This window comes from Haliotis cracherodii, unplaced genomic scaffold (genome assembly GCF_022045235.1).
Source record: "Haliotis cracherodii isolate W230 unplaced genomic scaffold, xgHalCrac1.p SCAF_25, whole genome shotgun sequence".
NCBI classification, from domain to species: Eukaryota; Metazoa; Mollusca; class Gastropoda; order Lepetellida; family Haliotidae; genus Haliotis; species Haliotis cracherodii.
This window is the reverse complement of record NW_027266281.1, coordinates 2,474,735-2,499,275: the sequence shown is the minus strand read 5'-3', so window position 1 is coordinate 2,499,275 and position 24,541 is coordinate 2,474,735. Positions and strand designations below refer to the sequence as shown.

At 41.2% G+C, this 24,541-nt stretch overlaps 1 pseudogene; it reads left to right on the top strand.

Annotated features, from left to right (window-relative positions):
- The first annotated feature begins 426 nt into the window (after positions 1-426).
- Positions 427-23,827, top strand: LOC139472626 (uncharacterized; annotated as a pseudogene).
- The last annotated feature ends 714 nt before the right edge of the window (positions 23,828-24,541 follow it).

The following is a 24,541-nucleotide window of genomic DNA, read 5'->3' as shown; positions in this document are numbered from 1 at the left end:
GTGCCAACCTGATCTTGCATATTTGCATATTTTCCCTTACCTTAGCCCAACGGATACAATATCCAACCGAGAAACCTTGTTGTAACATAACATGTATATAAACCTGTAAATAGTTTTTTTTCCGAACATTAGAATCGAATAAAGAAGTGGCGATAACGTGACCCTGTGTTGTATGTTAAAACACGAATCATAAGACATCCGAATGTCCCTGGCAAGGGTCCGAGACTTCATCGATTAACTAGCGCTATTTATATCAATGACCAGGCGAGCGAAAAAGTTCAGTGAAGTCACGTGTCCACATGCCGGGTGACACAATAAACTGGGATTAGACACCTCAACATGTACAATTTATTTATGGGTTCCAAAGCTGACGCAATGCTAAAATTAACTCAACATGGATCTCACCAAGAACGAAAAGATTCTTTCATGGTTGTTCTGTGCACAAGGCTTCACGATAGTGGACATTATAACTCAAGGATCTGGCTGGCCAATGTTAAATGTCCCTTCTTGTACCATGTAAGCTGCACTCGCTGTACGTTACTGAAGCTGATTGGTCATGATTGCTTATGTACAGTAAACTACGGTTATAACGAATTCAAAGGGACCACTAATTTTAGTTCGTTATAACCGTAGTTTGTTACAAACATATTTTAAGTACATATATAGCAAATGTACAGGACCAAAAATAAGTTCGTTATTTTCATCAGTTCGTTGTGAGCTTGTTTATTATAAAGGTAGTTTTCTTTTGAATACAATTATTGCTACTTGGAAATATTTTAGGACATATTTTACAGGTCAATGTACATATTTCTTAAATGATTTGCTTCTCATGTTTTCCGTTATTTACTTTCAGATATTTCTACGACAGCAAGTGGTACAATCGGTACGTTATAATTTTAAAAAAAATATATTTTACCTAATATATATACTGAAAGTGAATATTTATATTTTCTGTCAAACAAGGATATTTGTGTTCGTAGCCTATTTGCATAATGCAGTGAATGAGGATTGTTTTGCGCTGCTGTTGGCAATGACACTACAAAGCCACTGCGGGGACACAAGAAATTGGCTACACACATTTTACACATGAGGGAACTGAACCCGCTCCTTCTGTGTGACGAGCGAAAGCATTACCCACTGTGCTACCGTCCCTTCTCATAAAAGTACAAACTTTCGAAAAACGATATGATGATAGTTAATGTTTGAAGATGTCCAAAAGTTAAATATGGCGAAAAATATAGCTATCTCGCTGTGTATTTCTCTTTCCAGTTTGTTGAAAATGATGGTTAAACAAAACCAAGTACATGTATTACTGGTTCTGACTGTGACTTTCATCCATGGTAAGTAAGTTTAAATGTCCATGTTATTTTCTGAAAAAGTAGCAAGGTTAAATATATATTATTTATGTTTTTTTCACTTAATGTAACAATAAAGTATGTGTCACAAACCTTCGTAATCATATGATTTAGATTTGCTTTTTACTCCATATTTATATGAGAAATATAAGTCGATTGCAAGTGCACTTTTTTAACAAAGCAACTGTGCTTGCTTTCTTGTTTCTATAAATGTTCAGTACGTAAGAAAAGTCCACAAGCGGATGTCGTTTCCTATTGGCTAAAATAGAACGAACGATGTCTTTGATTTCGTAGAGGTGTCTACAGTTGATGTGAATTTATTATTGTTGACTTATTTATTTATAACAATTTAGTAAAATAGAAACGTGCATTTAAGGAGGGAACTATACAATATAAGCACGGGTTTTTACTTAAATACCTCCATAAACTAAAAACAATTACTGTGGTAAATTCTGAAGTAGATCAGCCTTGTAGTGGTTGGTGTTTCATTGCTACTGTAGGTGTATTCCCTACACAAGCCCCGTGTCCAGGTGGAGTGGCAACCTTGAAGACAGAATACACCATAACTGGTGACAGAAGCAACTATACAGGCTTTATATGGGTACGACCAACTGACGGTCGGTATGTCGTCACCTGCAACCCCAGCTGCAGCCCTGTGGCTGGATACAGTGCAACTATAAACGACACACACTCTACACTCACTATACACAGTGTCGGAGTGAATGATGCTGGAACATGGACGATCGTGGATGCGAATGTAGTGGATGCCATCCCTGTAGACGTGTGTCGTCTCACCACAGCTAGTGAGTATTTACACACAACATTTCGACAGATAATAGATCAACAGATCTAGCCATAAACCATGTAGATTCCTGGTAACAATACAGTTCCCCAGGACATGTTTTTGTTGGTCGTAAGTGTCGGAAGGGGCAACTAAATCGATCGGGAGGCCAGGCTAGCTGACGACATACATCAACAAAGTCACTGACCAAGCTATCCTTTTAGTCACCTGTGACAATATTCTAACAAATGCGAATTTAAAAGGTCAACCAACAATAAATTTTCAAGTAAACTTTTGACCTCTCTCTAGTTCATTATTGATTTACGTTTGACTATGTTCCGTCCCGAATTCCAAATTGTTCTGCTACTGCTATTTTTGTTGTTCATGTTCGGACATTAGACAAGATACATTAATGGATATTGCTTTAATATGTAAAACTGATCAGCCAATATGTTATCAGCCGGTCAAATATATACATTGTAATTAAATATATATATACATGTAACTGTCTACCAACACCCATTTGCGTGGATCGATGCTCATGATTTCAATCACTGGATTGTCTGGTCCAGATTCGATTATTTACGGGCTGCCGTCATAAAGCTGGAATATTGCTGAGTGCGACATTAAACAACAAACCAACCAACACCTGAACTGCTTATGTTTCCATCGTCACTTTAGTGAAGCCAATTTGATAATGTCATTTTTGGAATCATCAACACTTTGAGTATTTTCTGTCAACAGAAACTCCCGAATGTAACATCAGCAGTGATGTGGACACAGACGCCCTTGAGCTCGGCACAAACCTGACAGTCACAGTGTATATTAACGACTACGACTGTTCCCAGGAAACTGGCTTTAACCTTACCACTGGTGCTGTCATGGAGACGTTGTCGACGAAACACAACGTCAGTGATGTCCAGTCTGACGTCATTAACAAAACTATCAATATTCTCCTTTCACGTTTTGGTGACGTCACGGTGTCGTTTGAATGTGACGTCATGAGCAGTGATCTGATCTGTAGTGGAGTTAAGAGATTGTTAAAAAGTGAGTCTAAGTTTTAGAGTTGTTTTAAGTACAAATCAGTGTCTACTCACTGAGAAAATTGAAAATAAATATATTACTTTAGATATTTTCAATTTAGCTTGTAAATGCATTAGTCCTTTTTGCTGGATGAAACTTTTCTCTTTTTAATACCAGAAATTAGAGTGACATTGACATGTTCATGATTTACCGACCAGGTCCCCCACAGTGCAACATCAGCAGTGATACAGACACTGATGTACTGGAGCCAGGTACAACTCTCACTCTGACAGTGGACATCAGAGGCTACTACTGTTCTCAACATGCTGGGTTTGATCTAACTACAGGCAGCGTCACAGACGTCTTGTTGCAGAACCAGACCACGCACAACATCACCGACACTGTCCAGCACCACTTTTTCAACGTCTCATCTGATCGTTTTGGAAATGTCAGTGTTATGTTTAGATGTGACAACAGCAATAGATCACTTACGTGCGATGGAGTTTCCAAGTTGAGCGGTAGGTATTTATCTTAATACTGTTATCCTCACAGTATTCCTCCAGTTCAAATAATTATTGTTAAGGTTGACGATGGCCATCTAGCCTTTGTTTTCCTTTGACTGATAACTAAATATTTGTTGAGGGTAACCGAAAATTAAGATTTTGCAGTGAGGTAGCATTACAGCAAAAAAACACAACTTTTTAAACGACCTATTTAAAAGCGCGAACGCCACTTTTGAAACAATATTATATCCACAAAATCACATGATATCTTGTACAAATAGTACGTATCTGTTGTTTTCTTTCTAGCTGCCCCTTCACCAACAACATCCCCTACGTCGTCAGGTACGTAGATACCACCCTCACCCGTTCCCGTGTCGATTCCAGACTAGAGTAGGTCATCAACAACTCATAAGTGTTGTTAGAGGCGACATTGTGGATCGGGTGGTCAGGCTCGGTGACTATGTTGATTGCAAGTTATTGTTCCGAATTTCTGTGGATCGATGCCCATTATGTTAATCACTGGACCTGATTGGATTATGTACAGACCAGCATGTAGCTTGAGTATTGCAGAGTGCGGCGTTAAACAACATACAAACAAACAAAATTATCTGCAAACCATTCATTCAGTTCATATATATGTTGTTAAGGTTGATGTTGTTTTGTTGTTTTGTTGTTTTGTTAACAATTGATTAAGGTACTGAAGTGGTAACCTGAGACCTGCATCACTTCGGGCTTTCCTCCCACATTTACCTGACATGCCGCGATATAACTGGTATACTGTTCAAAGCGTAGTTAAACTCAACTAAACTCACTCACTTATATAATCGCAGGTGCCTTCTCTATTGTTGACAATAACAACCTTCGTCAGTTGTTCTGACATGGCCCAGAATATCGCGAGCAGTCCTCTATCAGTTGTTATCGTGGTTTTAGATGCTTTTTAAGGGCGTGTGAAGAATTGGTCCAATAGAGGAGATGAACTGTGCGAATGTTTTTAAGAGTGAGCTAAGTCTGTGCCTGATGTTGTCACTGTAAGAATGCACAATCGGAAATGAGGTAACAGAATGGAATAGCATCACTACATTAATGTGTTGCTCAAACTTGTACAATGAACTCTTTTAGCTTTTGGCATATACTTCTCAATATTATGGAAAGTGTTTTCTAACTTGTTTTATATAATAGACGGATGTTAGGGTTCGTAACGTGTGCAGCTATCATTACCTACAAAACTATACTGCGTTCCCCTGTTGTAGGATCAACAAGCTCGGACACCGCCATCACGTCATCGTCCAGCCGTCTCTCTTCTTCAACAACTCCAAGGTCCACGACCGTTGTTGATGATAGTCTGACTCCAGGTGCTGTTGCGGGAATAGTGATCTCCATCGTGATCGTTCTTGCTCTAATGGTCATTTTAATTCTATTATACTGTAAACAATATCGGACGAGAGGAAAATATATTTTAGAAAAGGTTGGAGGTTTGTGTTGTTGCAGAGAGTAGAATCAACTCCTATAGTGACATCTTGATTCAATATACAGTACGTGTACCCACAAAAGCTTGTGTAAGATAAGACATATCTAGATATTTAAATTTCAAGATCAAATACTGCTTTCCTGAATATCAAATGCATATGTAAAGTAAAGCCAGGTCTACCAACAACAACAACTGGCGACAAAGGAAACTACAAGAAGCCATTGACATCAGGAGACACCAGCCAGCCATGAACCGTGACCAGGGAACCTATCTGCTTGGTGCTTAGGACTTGTCGGGGCTAATTGTCTAGCTAGCTTCAATTCTTACACCTATTAGTGCTAATTACCACTCATCCCCCAACCCCTATTTGCCCAGTGTCCATTACCAATTACTTAACTTAAGTGCTGGCTTCCATTGTCTATTGCTAATCATCTATCAGCGCCAATCATCTCTTTTGTTGGCTTCCTTTGTTATTTTCAACTTTTGTTATTTTATTCATTTTTTTGTACTTACAAATACATATATATGCTCTCTGCCTCCTGGCATTCATTCACCTGATGAAGGAGTATCATATACTCCGAAAAGTTGTGTTCTTCATAATAAGGAAGTTAACAACCATATATTTTTTCCTTATGTGAATCACTTTTAAATGCCTTCCAAAGACCATATGTAAAGTGTTTAAATTTAAAGTTATTAAATATTTCTTGAAGACATATAGTGAGTTAGGTCATGCGTTTATCTAGATCAATTGTCAACTTACTTTCTCAAAATACATCATGAATCTAAACGGTGAACAAATGTAATGGCAATATACCATGGAATGCATCAACCTGTTCAAAAATAGTGCATTATGACAACAGTAGGTATATTATTCATGGATGTAAATAGCGTAGTGACGCACAGTGGTAATTATGTCATGTCTACAAGTGCTGCTAGCGCGAACATTCAGTGATGGATGGACATAGCCAACATCAAACAGTCCCCTCTAAAGTTGACTATGATATTAAACCCAATATTTAGTGATATAACGAAAACAGGTGACTCTTGTGATTGACACGGTTTACTGAGTATATTGTGATTACAATTACTGCTAATCTTAAACTTCGGTAACAAGATTTAGGTGTGTTCAGATTAGCATGCACTGCGAAGAAGTCAAGTTTACAACCTAATGAAACACATCTCAATACGATTACCGACCCCCGACATCGAGATGCAGCTGGAGTGTTGTGAAAAACAGCAGTCAATCGTTTATTCTGTTTGTCCACGTTCATGAATACTCATTTGGTCCTGTTGTATTTCTGGGGCAGTGACGTTCAACAGTATCTTGGCTAATGTAGTTCGTGTATTTATATTTCGTGACGTTTCAGGCTCCATCCCGTTCACTAACTCCATCCAACTCACAAACTCCATCCCGCTCACAAATTCCATCCAGCTCACAAACTCCATCCAGCTCACAAACTCCATTCCGGTCACAAACTCGATCCCGCTCACAAACTCCATCCAGCTCACAAACTCCATCCAGCTCACAAACTCCATCCAGCTCACAAACTCCATCCCGCTCACAAACTCCATCCCGCTCACCAACCACCACCCACAACCCACCACCAAACACCCACCACCCACACGCCTCCACACCAACACCCACACCAATCCACACCCTCCCCACATACACACCAACACCTACACCTACATCCACACCCACACCCACACCCACACCCACACCCACACCCACACCCACACCCACACCCACACCCACACCCACATCCACCAACCACCACCCACACCAACACCAACAGCCATCCACACCCACACCAATCCCTACACCCACACCCACAACCACACCCACACCCACACCCACTCCCAACAGACACACACACACACACATCCACACCCACATCCACACCAACACCAACACCCATCCACACGCACACCAATCCCCGCACCCACACTCACACCCACAGCCCACCACCTACCACCCACCACCCACACGCTTCCACACCCACACCCACACCCACATCAATCCGCACCCACACACATACCCGCACAAACACCTACACCAATACCCACACACCCACACCTACACCTACACCCATACCCATACCCACACCCACACCCACACCCACACCCACACCCATACCCATACCCACACCCACACCCACACCCACACCAACACTCACACCCACACCCACACCCACACCCACACCCACACCCACAACCACAACCACAACCACACCCACCCGCATCCCGTAACCCTTCTTCCAACAACCTCTACACGCACACCAGTATGTTCGATGTCAGCAATATCAGGAAAACACTCCAGTATCGTGAAAGAGTCAAACGTATGCGACTCGATGTAATCATGACCATCTGCTATAAACTGTTACAACCCTCCTACATTCGTCCTTTGTAATGAAAGTGTCCTATTTTGTTAGACTGTTTGAAAATCGATTAAGAAATTTTACAGCAAGATTGAAAGATCTTATCACAGAATATTAAAATATAAATGTTCTGTACCATATAAACACGAGCACAGTGCTGACACACCTAGAAACATGGTCAGGGTGACTATGGCAGATTAGAACCCAGCGTTATAGATCTCTGGTACACCTAACAGACACAGTGCTGCAGAGCGAACAGCGACGCCTCCTACTACCCTGCTACACTGGCCCCCAAGTTGCAGTTGCCATGTTCGACATGCCAATACACATATTGATGTCACGCACATGACAAGAAAAAACCAACATGGTGGATTGATCATAACGGGATTACTTGGCAGTGCTTGGGACTACACTTTGAAAAGTATAGTCTGGTTCACTACATCAGCCAAAAAGGTGAGACGCTTGCCATTATGTACATGATCAATTGTGTACCTAGCTATCATGCTGAATTGTGTAAGTTAGGTACTTTATGAGGTAGCTTGCACAATGCATTGTGACGGCGCATTTACCGCCATTACTATCACCTCAACGCATTTCTATCTGGTCCTTGTAAGTATATGTGTATCATTATGTTATGACTTGTATTGAAATGAAAGGGTCTGTTATGTTGTATATTCTATAAGATCATACATTATGGTGGGTGTTCGTGCATTCAGTTGTCTTGAATGGTTATGACATGATCTAGTGTGGCATTGTGGATAACATGCAGCTTTGAAGCGTGATTTATGTAATGCATTGCTGGGGACTGAAATAATTATATATATATATATTGATATATTGATAACCTGATATTAACAGTGGTTGGTGAGGAAGGGTGAGGATGTGTGGGTAAGGATGATTGATGCTATATGTTTACTGTTTTGGTGAGGAAGGTGTAGGGTGTGTGGGTGAGGATGATTGATGCTATATGTTTACTGTTTTGGTGAGGAAGGTTTAGGGTGTGTGCGTTAGGATGATTGATGCTATATGATTACTGTTTTGGTGAGGAAGGTGTAGGGTGTGTGGGCTAGGATGATTGATGCTATATGTTTACTGTTTTGGTGAGGAAGGTTTAGGGTGTGTGTATGTAGGTGTGTTGAGTCAGATGTGGATGTTGGAGTGGGAGCGGTTATGGGACTGGGGAGGTGGATGGACAAGTTGGTGTGGGTGTGAACTGGCCCATACTTCCATCTGGTGTTATTTGGTGAGTGGATATTTTTATATTACAATTATGGTTGCGGTCAATACTTTTGCATGTGAAAAATGCCAAATGGGCTCTCCTTGAACATTTTACGCACTGAGTTGTATTGCTAAAGCCTAATGAACATCTGTTCTTTGTCCATTCGTAAATGTTTGTCATTGTTAAACAATCTATAACACGGAAAGACAGTAAACTGATCGCCCCAGCATTCATTAAAATATTTGCTTACATTTATACAACGGACAGTTGGATCCTGAATTTGCTGTCTGTGTAAAATGTCTGTTGTTTTTTGACAGTAAGAGTATATTTCTCAAAAATGTATACTTGCAGTCTTCAATTATTATTGGGCAGGTTCCACATCGTGTTGTGTGACATTGTGTTACCCTTACGGTATTTGTATCTTGTTATTTTGATGGACAAAGGATTTGTTTGAGATTTTTAGGCTCTCTTGTGCTGGTATAATTTTACGCATTTGAGACATTTTGTCATTTACTTTGCTGTAAATTGGAAGATTGGGTTTTATAACGGACATAAGTTTACAGTTACTAGGGATGTAGGTACACAAGAATGTCCGTGTTCAGTTCCTTTATTTTCATCAGTGCTTCTCGTAAGATTGTCATTGTTATATTTACAGCGTCTGTAACCACTCATATATAATATGATATACACATATGTGTCTGTGTGTGTGTGTGTGTGTGTATGTCTCTCTCTCTCTCTCTCTCTCTATTTATATATATATATATATATATATTTATATGTATGTATATATATATATATATATATGTAGATAAAATACACAAGTCCAAAGATGAGCAGTATAATTTACCCTCCCCCCGCTTCATTATACCGTCACACTATTTTGACGTCACTCTAACATAGCATGACGTCAAAGTGCATTCTAACTTTGGGACGTATGACACATATAAAAGTAATATATATATATATATATTTCGTACTATTATCTACTGACAAATTATAATATGTTGCATCACCTCATTGCTCAGGTAAAATACAACCAAACTAAGAATCGGGTGTTCTCATTGTTGATTGTGTACCATCGTTTCCCAATAGCGTATTTAGATGGTGTCTCTGATATGACTTCATTTGTACATTGATGTATTCGATGTGACGTTAACGTTCGATCAGGACACTTTGCACACGTCACAACGGTTCTATAAATGTGAAACTGTTTTGTGGTACACACACGTGGGCATAAGGTAGATCGACAGACAGTAGAACATTGAATGAGTGAGTGAGTGAGTATGGTTTTACACCGCTTTTAGCAATATTCCAGCAATATCATGGCGGTGGACACCAGAAATGGGCTTCACACATTGTTCCCATGTCGGGAATCGAACCCGGGTCTTCGGCGTGACGAGCGAACGCTTTAACAACTAGGCTACTCGACTGCCCCGAAAATTGAGTGAATAGTCAATAGGTGTCGTGGAATATCCAGCAAACTGCCAAAGCCTCTGCCTTAACCCTTACACAAAACTTTCACGAAACCCTACCACTACAACCACCCTTAACCCTCCCCAACCCTACCGCCATCCCCAACCTGAACCCTCCCCCAACTTTACCACAACCCGTACCGAAACCAATATCTCTCCTTGACTACTCTACCCTACCTGTACCGACACCCTAGCCTCAAAGCTAACCCCACCCATACCCTTACCCAAACCTTCACCCTTACCCTAACACGCCCTAACCATGTCCATACCTAACCTCTACACTAACAAGTACCCATTATCGAACCCAAACCTTTAACCCTGCCCTACAGCACCCATACCCTTACCTCTACACTACCCCTACCCTCACCCCTACTCCTGATCTCTACTCTTATCCCTACCCTACCCTACTCTACGCTTACCGTTTTCATTTCACCACCCCTACGATTATACCCACTCCATATCCCCACCCCTACCCTACCTCTATCGTACCCTCACCCCTACTCCCGACCTCTACCCTTACCGTTACTCCTACCCGAATCTACGCTTACCGTTTTCGTTTCCCCACCCTTAAGATTATACCTACTCCTTATCCCCACCCTACCCTATCCTTACCCTTACCCCTACTCCCCATTCTCCAACCCTATCTAACATTACCCTTACCCTTAACTCTACCTACCCCTATCATTATCCTACTTTAACCCTAATCCTACCCCTACCCCTTACGTTACCTCTACCCTATCCTATCCTAAACCCTACTCTTACCTTACACCTACCTCTACCTCCACCCTACACATACCCATGCCCTACCCTAGCTTCCCCTATAACCGCTAACCTAACAACCATCCATACCCCCACACCTACTCCTAACTCTATCCCCTAACCTTATCATTACCCTACCCTAGCTTCTACTATAACCGCTAACCTAATAACCATCCATACCCCTACACCTACTCCTAACTCTATCCCCTAACCTTATCATTACCCTACTCTAGCTTCTACTATAACCGCTAACCTAATAACCATCCATACCCCTACACCTACTCCTAAGTCTATCCCCTAACCTTATCATTACCCTACTCTAGCTTCCCCTATAACCGCTAACCTAAAAACCATCCATACCCCTACACCTACTCCTAACTCTATCCCCTAACCTTATCATTACCCTACTCTAGCTTCTACTATAACCGCTAACCTAATAACCATCCATACCCCTACACCTACTCCTAACTCTATCCCCTAACCTTATCATTACCCTACTCTAGCTTCCCCTATAACCGCTAACCTAATAACCAACAGTACCCCTACACCTACTCCTAACTCTATCCCCTAACCTTACCATTACCCAACTCCCGACGTCTAACCTCAATGCACAGGTAACCCATACGCTATCCTTGACCTGAATTTCTCTGTTAATCTCCGCAGTGCAGACTCTTTTACATCGCAATTCCTCAGGAATAGGGTCTCACAGTACATATCAAATCAATGATAATTGCCCTATGACTAACACTTATCAGTTATACACACAACTGACTACAATCAGGATTTGCGGCTTAGTTAAGGTCCACGGTTAGAGCGTAATGTTTTCTTAGTTCACGCGGTCGGGATTAGGGGCTGGGTAGGGGGGTGGGGACTATTTGTGGTGGATATAGTAAAAAGGGTGGGAGCCGTATATTTTGTTTCAGTGGGGGAAGGAAGAATCGTTATGACTTTTTAACAATCTAAAACTACGTGTCAAACATCAGAGCAGTGGCACACAAATAAAGCATAATGTGAATAAAAGCCACGGTATAGAATACATATTATGCCGCACCTGTCACTAATTATGCATCGTTGTGAATTTGCGGTATTGAGCGAGTGTTTTTTTTATGTCCCGCATTCAATTAGCCGTATTGTTTGCGATACCCCTTAGATGCTGTATTGACGAGGCTGTATCTTCTACATACCTTGGGTAGGTTGTGTAGCCTGATGGTTAAAGCATTCGCAACTCACACCGAAGACCCGGGTTCGATTCTCACAATGATGCTATGCGTGCGACGCTTTTCTGATGCCCCCCGCCACGATGTTGCAGGAATACCATACTATGCCTTTTGGTAGGCCATAGCCACTCACTCAATCTACCCCCTGTGCCAATCTTTCCGTGTCTCGCTCCAATGTCTAAATCTCTCTCGTTCATCCACGTCTATATTTCTCTCAGACTCTCTGTGTGTCATCTCCCTTGATCTCAATCTGAATTCCTATTGCCCGCAAGGGTACAGTTTCAAGTGGTCACCGCTTTGACATTCCTGGAATGTTACTGCAAGGTGTCAAGTCCATATTCTCCAACTCTACGTTGTGACGTGTGAACACATGTGGGTACAGATACCACCTTCACCCCTCACACCCCATCGTACCCGCATATGATCGTAGCTGTCAGTATCATGCGCAAAATCCCAGATAGCAATTCAGCAGTGTGGAAGTAAAAAACGTTTCATTACTCTGTTCGCTGTATAATATGTATTGGTGCGGTCACAGTGACACAAGCAGATGTCTCACTGACGTGCTAGCCCTTAAATAACGTCGACTGATGTCAAGCTGGAAGACAATCCTGTTGCCTAGCTGTTGACATATAACAGTCCAAGTCTTTTTACGAGAGTTCGTTATGTTCAAGAGTTGTAATCTTGTTATGCGATCTGGACCCACTTGCACAAAGCGACCTTAGCGCTAAGATGATCTTAACTCCCATACTTTAGCATAGGCTTACAATAGTCTTAGCACTAAGATCGCTTTGTGCAAGTGGGTCCTGGTATGTATGGCGGCCATAGCGACAGCGCTTTGTTGAACACGCAAGATTAAATTGATACCACATACATTGGTATTTGACATCTTTAGATGCCACTGTCATTTTGTCACTTCGAAAATAAAACAATGACAAGTCGAGCTTGAAGTCAATATACTGTGTCTGAGTGTTGTGCGTATGTAACATTTCGGCATGGTATGTTCTTTGGGTATCACTAGTATTCTTCTGGCATCAGTACAGGCTACAAAAAGCAGCCACCCACACAAACACGCGCACTCACGTTCGTAAACGTCGATCTTAAATCGACATCAAACCCATTTAACCTCACCACACATCACCTTAGATATAGCAAACCGATTGAATTTAAATTGATCTAAAGGAGAAACTAGAGGACACTAGAACTAAGAATATAATTATTTGGTTGGCAGACGAATAAACATTGAAAAAACAAGTGGCACAATGAGGGAAATTTAAGGAGTCGAACAGGAAATATGGGGAAACATAGACGCCTGGGCCACACGTGTATCGGGTATGGAGAAGCGGTATGGAGAACGAGTATGGAGAACAGGTATCGAGAAAGGCTATGGAAAACGGGGATGGATAAGAAGTATGGAGAAAATGTATGGAGAATTGGTATGGAGAACGGGTATAGATAACACAAATAGAGAACAGGTATGGATAACCCAGATGGAGAATGGCTAAAGAGATCAGGTATGGAGAACAGGTATGGAGAAGAAGTATGAAGAATGGGTACAGAGAAGAAGTATAAAGAACGGGTATGGAGAAAAGGTATGAAAAACGGGTATAGAGAACAGGTATGGAGTAGAGGCATGAAGAACTGGTATTGAGAATGGTTATAGAGAAGTAATGGAGAATGGGTATGAAGAATTGGTATAGAGAACACGTATAGAGGACAGGTATGGATAACTCGGATGAAAAGGAAAAAGAACGGGTATTGAGAACGGTTATAGAGAGAACAGTATGAAAAATGGGTATGGAGAATGGGTATAGAGAACGGGTATGGAATACTCGGAGGGAGAACGGGCGTGGAGAACAGGCATCGAGAACGGTTATAAAGAAGAAGTATGAAGAACGGGTATAGAGAATTTGTCTGGAGAACAGGTATGGAGAACAGGAATGGAGAACAGGTATAGAGAACAGGTATCGAGAACGAGTATAGAGAACAGGTTTAGAGAACAGGTATGGAGAATTGGTAAAAAGAACGGGTATGGAGAACAGGTATGGAGAACAGGTATAGGGAACAGGTATGGAGAACAAGTATAGAGAACGGGTATGGAGAATGGATATAAAGAACAGGTTTAGAGATCAGGTATGTAGAACAAGTATGGAGAACAGGTATGGAGAACAGGTATGTAGAACAGGTATGGAGAACATGTCTAGAGAACAGGTATGGAGAACAGATATGGAGAACAAGTTTAGAGAACAGGTATGGAAAACAGGTATGGAGAAAGGGTATAGAGAACAGGTATGGAGAACAGGTATAGAGAACAGGTATAGAGAACGGGTAAAGAGAACAAGGAGGGAAATTTAAGGAAATATGGGGCCATGCATGTATCGGGTATGGAGAATCGGTATGGAGAACGGGTATAGAGAACAGGTATAGAGGACAGGTATGGAGTAGAGGCATGAAGAACTGGTATGAAAAACTACTAGTAAAGGGGAGAGGTAAAAAGAACGGGTATTGAGAACGGTTATAGAGAAAAAGTATGAAAAATGATTATGGAGAACGAGTATAGAGAACGGGCGTGGAACAGGCATCTAGAACGGTTATAGAGAAGAAGTATGAAGAACAGGTATAGAGAACGGGTAAAGAGAACAGGTATAGAGAACAGGTATAGAGAACGGGTATAGGAACAGGTAAAGAGAACAGGTATGAAGAACAGGTATGGAGAATAGCTATAGAGAACGGGTATAGAGAACAGGTATAGATAACAGGTATGGAGAACAGGTATGGAGAGCAGGTATGGAGAATGGGTATAGAGAACAGGTTTAGAGAACAGGTTTAGAGAACAAGTATGGAGAACAGGTATGGAGAACAGGTTTCGAGAACAGGTATGGAGAACGGGTATGGAGAATGGGTATAGAGAACAGCTATGGAGAACAGGTTTAGAGAACAGGTATGGAGAACGGGTATGGAGATTGGGTATGGAGATTGGGTATAGAGAACAGGTATGGAGAACAGGTATGGAGAACGGGTAAAGAGAACAAGGAGGGAAATTTAAGCCGAACAGAAAATATGGGGCTAGGCGTGTATCGGGTTTGGAGAAGCGGTATGGAGAACGTGTATAGAGAACAGGTATGGAGGACAGGTATGGAGTAGATGGATGAAGAACTGGTATGAAGAACTAGTAAAGAGGAGAGGTAAAAAGAAAGGGTATTGAGAATGGTTATAGAGAAAAAGTATGAAAAATGGGTATGGAGAACGGGTATAGAGAACGGGTATGGAATACTCGGATGGAGAACGGGCATCTAGAACGGATATAGAGCAGAAGTATGAAGAACGGGTATAGAGAACGGGTAAAGATAACAGGTCTGGAGAACAGGTATAGAGAACAGGTATAGGGAACAGGTATAGAGAACGGGTATAGAGAAAAAGTATGAAAAATGGGTTTGGAATACTCGGATGTAGAACGGGCGTGGAGAACAGGCATCTAGAACGGTTATAGAGAAGAAGTATGAAGAACAGGTAAAGAGAATAGGTCTGGAGAATGGGCATGGAGAACGGGTATAGATAACGCATATAGAGAACAGCTATGGAGAACGGGTGTGGAGAACAGGTATAGGGAACGGATAAAGAGAACAGGTATAGAGAACAGGCATAAAGAACAGGTATAGAGAACGGGTATAGGGAACAGGTATAGGGGACGGGTATGGAGAACAGGTGTAGAGAACAGGCATGCGCATATGGAGAACAGGTATGGAGAGCAGGTATGGAGAACGGGTATGGAGAACGGGTATAGAGAACAGGTATAGAGAACAGGTATGGAGAGCAGGTATGGAGAACGGGTATGGAGAACAGGTATGGTGAACGGGTATGGAGAACAGGTTTAGAGAACAGGTATGGAGAACAGGTATGGAGAACGGGTATAGAGAACAGGTATGGAGAACGGGTATGGAGAACAGGTATGGAGAACAGGCAGGTATGGAGAACAGGTATGGAAAATGGGCGTGGAGAATTGGTGAAGAAAACGGGTATGAAGAATGGGTATGGAGTGGAAACCTAAAGAAAAGGTATGAAGAACGGGTATAGAGATACCTGACATGACTTGACCAATGTACCAAGCTGCTGTCTCCCTGGAATGATGTTGTGGAAGACAACAGGTCAGACCCTCTGTGCAAGACCAATTCCGCCCAACACCATGATGCTCGGACCACCCCACGAGTCTCTCTCAACAACATAAGCATCCGAATAACGTTCCCCACGGCGTCACCAGAGTCCCTCGGCCATCTGCTGTTGAGATACAGTGACGGCTCTCGTCTGAAAAGAGGACTCTTCTCCACTGCTGGTGGTGCCAATGCTGGTGCTGTGTTGCCCGCTGAAGACGGTCTCGGCGATGACGTGGTGTCAGAATGGCTCCTCGGTGTGACTACGTGGTCGGCAATCTGTGGTGTTGGTGGTCTGGTGCCGTTGCTGCAGCCTGTATATGGTCCTTACGTGGACTTGAAATGCATTTGCTACTTGCTGGGCGGTTTGTCCAGCTTGCAATCGTCCAAGGGCTTGGTGTCGCCGATTTCGTGTCAATCTTGTCACGTGGTAGCAATTCAATAACGAATAAATGTTTTCCGATCTGGGTGGATTTTTATAGGGGAAGAAATGGGGGAACGCATGTACATTTCAATTTGCAGGGAAGTCACGTGCATCGTGTAACCATGGCCGTTGCCGTGATGCGTTTGTGTGATCAGATTTATTGTCATCTGCTTTGTTTTTTTATTATCAATTTTTTTCCGGACAAGGTAATGTTATTTTTTAGAAACTCTGACAAAAAAAAATAGCCAGATATTTAAACGATAACTTTTAATGCAATGTTACTTGGGGTGGCGTTTCTTTTGCGGTTCAGTATATAACCGATTATGTTTGTTGGATAGTAATAAAAACTCCACACGTCAAAATACGCAAAATCGGTGGGACCTGTCAGCCTCCCGTCATCATTATTTCAACGAATTTGATGGTAAAATGATCTATGTGTTGTAGCAGCCATTTTGTGCCTCACCAATCCTTGTGCCACAAGCGTCATCGCTAACATAGCTTGGCATTTTATGTTTCCAAAGTTCCCTGAACTTGTAGAATGTCCTTTCATGGACACTGATACTAATATCAATCAATATCAACATTAACAGTAATACTTATTATTTCAATAATTTGCATGATGGTTAATTGTGACTCGATTTGCGATGGAAATAGGCGACGCCATGTTTATTTAAAAACACTGAAAGAGGTGCCATTGAAAGAAGGGACCTTCATATTTGCATATTTTTCCTCACGTTAGCCCAAGGGGTAGAGTATCCAGCCGAGAAACCTTCCCGTAATATGAAATATATATATATACCCGTAAATATAGACGAACATTAGATTTGAATAATGAAGTGGCGATAACGTAACCCTGTATATATATAAACCTGTAAGTCGGTTTTTTCCGAACTCTAGAGTCGAATAATGAAGTGGCGACAACATGACTCTGTGTTGTATGTTATAACATGACTCCAAAGACATCCGAATGTCCCTGGCAAGGGTCCGATATTTGATCGATTAAATTAATCTGCCATTTATATCAATGACAATGCGAGTGAAACAGGTTATGCACTCAGACGGATTCTCGGGGAATAGTTCAATGGAGTCACGTATCCACATGCCGGGTGACGCAATAAACTTGGAATAAACACCATAAATTTGTACAATTTATTTATGACTTCCAAAGCTGATGCAATGCTAAAATTAACTCAACATGGATCTCACCAAGAATGAAAAGATTATTTCATACTTGTTCTGTGCACAAGGTTTCACGATAATGGACATTATAACTTAAGGATCTGACTGGCAAATGTTAAATGTCCCTTCTTGCACTATGTAACCTTACTGAAGCTGGTTCGTCATGATTGCTCATGTACAGTAAACTACGGTTAAAACGAATTCAAAGCGACCACTAATTACCGTTCGTTATAACCGTAGTTCGGTACAAACATATTTTAAGCACGTATATAGCAAATGTACAGGACCAAAACAATTTCGTTATATCCATCAGTTCGTTGTAAGCATGTTCATTATAAAGGTAGTCTCCTTTTGAATACAATTATTGCTGCATGGAAATATTTTGGGAAATGTACATATTTCTTAAATGATTTGCTTGTCATGTTTTTCGTTATTTACTTTCAGATATTTCTACAACAGCAGGTGGTACAATCGGTACGTTATCAATTGTTTTCATACATTTTACCAAATATATATACTGTAAGTGCATATTTATATTTTCTGTCAAACAAGGATATTTTTTGTTCGTCATCTATTTGCATTATGAAATGAATGATGATTATTTCATGCTGCTGTTGGCAATGACACTCGAAAACCACTGCAGGAGACACAAGAAATGGGCTTCACACATTTTAACATGAGGGAATTGAACCTGCTCCTTTGGTGTGACGAGCGAACGCCTACCCACTGTGCCACCGTCCCTTCCCATAAAAGTACAAACTTTTAAAAAGTGATATGATGATAGTTGGTAGATGTCCAAAGGTTAAATATGACAAATAATGTCCTTATCTTGACTGAGTGGGGAAAAATGTAGCAATCTCGCTCTCTATTTCTCTTTCCAGTTGGTTGAAAATGGTGGTTAAACAAAACCATGTACATGTATTACTGGTTCTGACTGCGACGTTCATCCATGGTAAGTAAGTTTAAATGTCCATGCTATTTTCTGAAAAAGTAGCCAGGTTAAATATATATCATTTAATTTTTTTACACTTAACGTAACGATTAAGTATGTTTCATCAACCTTCATAATCATATGATTTAGATTTTTTTTTACTCTACATTTATATATGATTTTTTTTAACTAAGCAAATGTGCTTGCTTTCTTGTTTCTATAAATCTTCAGAACGTAAGAGAAGCCCACAAGAGGATGCTGTTTCCTGTTTGGCTAAAAATAGAATGAACTCTGTCACTGATTACGTAGAGGTGTCTACAGTTGATGTGAACTTATTATTGTTGATTATTTATTTATAACAATATATTAAGATATATTGTGCATTTAAGGAGGTGATTACACTATATAAGCACGGGTGTTTACTTAAATACCTCCATAAACTAAAAACAGTTACTGTGGTAATTTCTGAAGTAGATCAGCCTTGTAGTGGTTGGTGTTTCATTGCTACTGTAGGTGTATTCTCTACACAAGCCCCGTGTCCAGGAGGAGTGGCAACACTATATACAGAATACACTATAACTGGTGACAGAAGCAAGTACACAGGCTTTATATGGGCTCGACCAACTGACGGTCGGTATGTCGTCACCTGCAACCCCAGCTGCAGCCCGGTACACACTCTACACTCACTATACACAGTGTCGAAGTGGATGATACTGGAACATGGAAGATCGAGGATGCGACTGTACAGGGTGCCACACCTGTAGACGTGTGTCATCTGTCCGCAGCTAGTAAGTATTTACACAAAACATTTCGACAGATTAGAGATCATCGGATCTAGCCATAAACCATGTAGATTCCTGGTAACAATACAGTTCCCCAGTTCGGTAAGTGTCACTGTCGGAAGGGGCAACTAAATGGATCGGGAGGCCAGGCTCGGTGTCATACATCAACCAAGTCATTGATGAACCTATCATTTTAGTCACCTCTAAAGACAAGCATTGGTAGCTGGGGGCCTATATTATTTCCCGTGATCCCCGCCAGTGAAGTCAACATTGTCAAAATAAAATGGTTAAATTCCATAATCAACGGGTCCTTGGTGATCATATCGATACCAAATTGTTCCGCTACTGCTATTTCCGTTTTGTTGTTTATGTTTTCTATAGCGACGGCTAAGGATAAAACATAATATTATACAATCACAAAATGAGTATGTACGCCACAATACGTGCAGGTATCCGTATCAAAATGTTCTGAGGTGATAGACCCAAACAAATTCTTAGCGTCGACATTCGGACATTAGACAATTAGACAATATGTAAAACTATATGTTATCAGCCGGACAAATATATAAATTGTAACTAAATATATATAAACTTGTAACTGTCTACCAACACCCATTTGCGTGGATCGATGCTCATGATTTCAATCACTGGACTGTCTGGTCCAGACTCGATTATTTGCAGACCGCAGTCATATAGCTGGAATATACCTGAGTGCGGCATTAAAAACAACCAACCAACGCCTGAACTGCTTATGTTTCCAACGTAATTTTAGTGGTGCCAAGTTGATAATGTAATTTTTGGAATCATCAACACTTTGAATATTTTCTGTCAACAGAAACTCCGGAATGTAACATCAGCAGTGATGTGGACACAGACGCCCTTGAGCTCGGCACAAACCTGACAGTCACAGTGTATATTAACGACTACTACTGTTCCCAGGAAACTGGCTTTAACCTTACCACTGGTGCTGTCATGGAGACATTGTCGACGAAACCCAACGTCAGTGATGTCACGACTGACGTCATTAACAAAACTATCAATATTGTCTTTTCACGTTTCGGTGACCTCGCGGTGTCGTTTACATGTTACGTCATGAGCAGTGATCTGAGCTGTAGTGGAGTAAAGAGGTTGTTAAAAAGTGAGTCTAAATTTTAGAGTTGTTATAAGTTCAAATCAGTATCTATTCACTGAGAAAATTGAAAAAAAAACATATATTACTTTAGATATTTTCAATTTTCAAGGGGTCACGGGTGGCCTAGTCGTCTAAGGCGCCGCGATTCGCTGTGCAGAGTTGCGTCCCCTGGGCACGCCAGAAACCTATGATTGTGGATTCGAATCCTGCTTTGCTCCGATTATGTTTCTAGGTTTTGTCAGCACCATACCCGTGCTCGTGGGGTCCACCGAAGTGGTAAACTTCTGAGACCTGCATCACTTCGGGCTTTCCTCCCACATTAAGCTGACACGCCGCGATATAACTGGAATACTGTTAAAAGCGGCGTTATACCCAACTCACTCACTCAATTTGCAAGTGCTTGTAAATGCATTAATGCTTTTTTGCTGAATGACACTTATCTCTTTTAAACACGCGAAATTACATGTACATGATTTACTGACCAGACCCCCCACAGTGCAACATCAGCAGGGATACAGACACTGATGTACTGGAGCCAGGTACAAATCTCACCCTGACAGTAGACATCAGAGGCTACTTCTGTTCTCAAGAAGCTGGGTTTGATCTAACTACAGGCAGCGTCACAGACGTCTTGTTGCAGAACCAGACTACGCACAACGTCACCAACACTGTCCAGCACCACGTCTTCAACGTCTCATCTGATCGTTTAGGAAATGTCAGTGTTATGTTTAGATGTGACAACAGCAATAGATCACTTACGTGCGATGGAGTTTCCAAGTTGAGCTGTAGGTATTAATCTTAATACAGTTATCCTCAAAGCATTCCTCCAGTTCAAATATATACTGTTAAGGTTGACGATGGACATCTAGCATTTGTTTTCATTTGACTGATAACTTAATATTTGTTAAGGTAACCGAAATTGAGATTTTGCAGTAAGGTAGCATTACAGTAGTAATCACTTTTTAAACGACCTATTAAAAAGCGCGAACGCCCCTATTGAAACAATATTATATCCACAAAATCACATGACATCTTGTACAAATAGTACGAGTCTGTTGTTTTCTTTCTAGCTGCCCCTTCACCAACAACATCCCCTACGTCGTCAGGTACGTAGATACCACCCTCACCCGTTTCCGTGTCGATTCCAGACTAGAGTAGGCCATCAACAACTCATAAGTGTTGTTAGAGGCGACATTGTGGATCGGGTGGTCAGGCTCGGTGACTATGTGGATTGCAAGTTATTGCGCCCAAATTCTGTGGATCGATGCCCATGATGTTAATCACTGGACCTGATTGGATTATGTACAGACCAGCATGTAGCTTGAGTATTGCAGAGTGCGGCGTTAAACAACATACAAACAAACAAAACTATCTGCAGAAAATTCATTCAGTACATATATATGTTGTTAAGGTTGATGTTGTTTTGTTGTTTTGTTAAAAAATTGGTTAAGGTACTGAAGTGGTAAACGTCTGAGACCTGCATCACTTCGGGCTTTCCTCCCACATTTACCTGACACGCCGCGACATAACTGGTATACTGTTCAAAGCGGCGTTAAACCCAACTAAACTCACTCACTCATATAATCACAGGTGCCTTCTCTATTGTTGACAAGAACAACCTTCGTCAGTTGTCATATAGCGAGCAGTCTTCTATCAGTAGTTATCGTGGTTTTGGATGCTTTTTAAGAGCGTGTGAAGAATTGGTCCAATAGAGGAGATGAACTGTGTGAATGTTTTTAAGAGTGAGCTAAGTCTGTGCCTGATGTTGTCACTGTTAGAATGCACCATCGGAAATGAGGGAGTAGACTTGGCATAGCATCACTACATTAATGTGTTGCTCAAACTTGTACAATGAACTCTTTTAGCTTTTAACAGATACTTCTCTAATATTATGGAAAGTGTTTTCTATTTTTTTTCATATAATAGACGAATGTAAGGGTTCGTATCGTGTGCAGCTATCATTACATACAAAACTATACTGCTTTCCCCTGTTGTAGGATCAACAAGCTCGGACACCGCCATCACGTCATCGTCCAGCCGTCTCTCTTCTTCAACAACTCCAAGGTCCACGACTGTTGTTGAGGGCGGGGTTTCTCCAGGTGCTACTGCCCCAATTGTGATCCCCATCGTGATCGTTCTTATAATAATAGTCCTTTTTGTTCTATTATTTCGTATACCACGTGGACAGAAGAAAGGAAAATACATTTTACAAAAGGTTGGAGGTTTGTGCTGGTGCAGAGAGTAGAAGCAACTCAAATACTGATTTCTTGATTTAATGTCCAGTACTTGCATCTACAAACAAGTTTGTGTAAGATAAGACGTATCTGGATATATAAATCTCATTGTCAAATGTTGCTTTCCTGAATATCAAATGCATTTGTAAAGTGTTCAAACTTAAAGTTATTAAACATTTCTTGAAGACATATATACACATGGAAATCAATTAAGTACCACCCATATTTTTGTGATTGAGTCAATTTACTTGCGGCGAAGTGCGTTCAAGATGACACTGAGTATCAAATACTGTCATACAACATTTAGAAAGCAAGGCTTATATTTGGAACAATGAAAATCCCGAACCAGGAGATGCAAACAAAATGTTCTTGTCAATGTTTCGTGTAACTACCCTGCATACTGACGGGACACGTCTCATCATTTCATGAATCACTCGGTGCACTTGACGCTGAGGTATTCAAATCCATTTTGCACGCAATGCAGCAGCAAGATTATGTTTATATTGGACAGATGGATCTGTTTGAAGTACTTGGTGGCCTAAAATGTCCCACAGATGTTCTACTGGATTATGAGCTGGACTTAAGTGTATCGATGGGATTCTGGCGCATGTGATATATGATAAAGTCAAGTTTACAATTGAATGAAACACAACCCCATTCCATTACCGATCCCCCACCAAATGGATGGGTCTCTGGAATGTTGTGTGCAGCCAAGGCTGTATTTGCGTGTTTCCAGACACGTCTGCCATGTGTGACGGAAACCAGCCGTCATCGGAAAAAGGACTCTTCGACATGATGTTATACTACACCAAACGAGACACTTGATGGTCCAGAGTTACATTTGGTCCGTCTTCTGGTTCTGTATCCAACTGCTTTCAGACGATTTCTGATATTTCTGATTGAAATGGCTCTGCCTCGCGGCAACTGTGCCGTTAAAGCTATTCTGTTTTCAAATGGACGTCGCCTTACGAGCCTAAATAATCTTCTCTCCTGGATGCCTTGCAAGGCTGACCTGGGTGTGGCCTGGCCGTACTTTCATTTGTCCGTCAGTATTTCTGCACTTATCTTGAAACAACAGTATGGTTACCTCCAAGTTGACGTAACGTCCAATTTCCCAACATGACATCCCTGACGTTTCTATTTGTTTGTTTGTTGTTTAACGCCGGACACAGCAGTAGTCCAGCTATATGACTGCGGTCTGTAGAAAATCGAGTATGAACCAAATAATCCATTGATTGACATCATGAGCATCGATCCACACAATTGGAATCGATCACATGCGTCAACCAAGTCAACATGCCTGACCACCCGATTCCGTTATTAGCCCCATATAAGTATAGTCGCCTCTTTCAGCAAGCATGGGTTGCTGAAAACCCATTCTAATCCGGATATTTACAGTTACATCTTAACGCTTCAGGCATTCTACAATATGCCACGATAATGCTTTGTGATGTGCATGCTGCCTGTGTTGAGCAATGTGTATCTGAAATGTTCACGACTAATATGTGTTCTCTGGACATGTCATGGGTGTTATGCTTC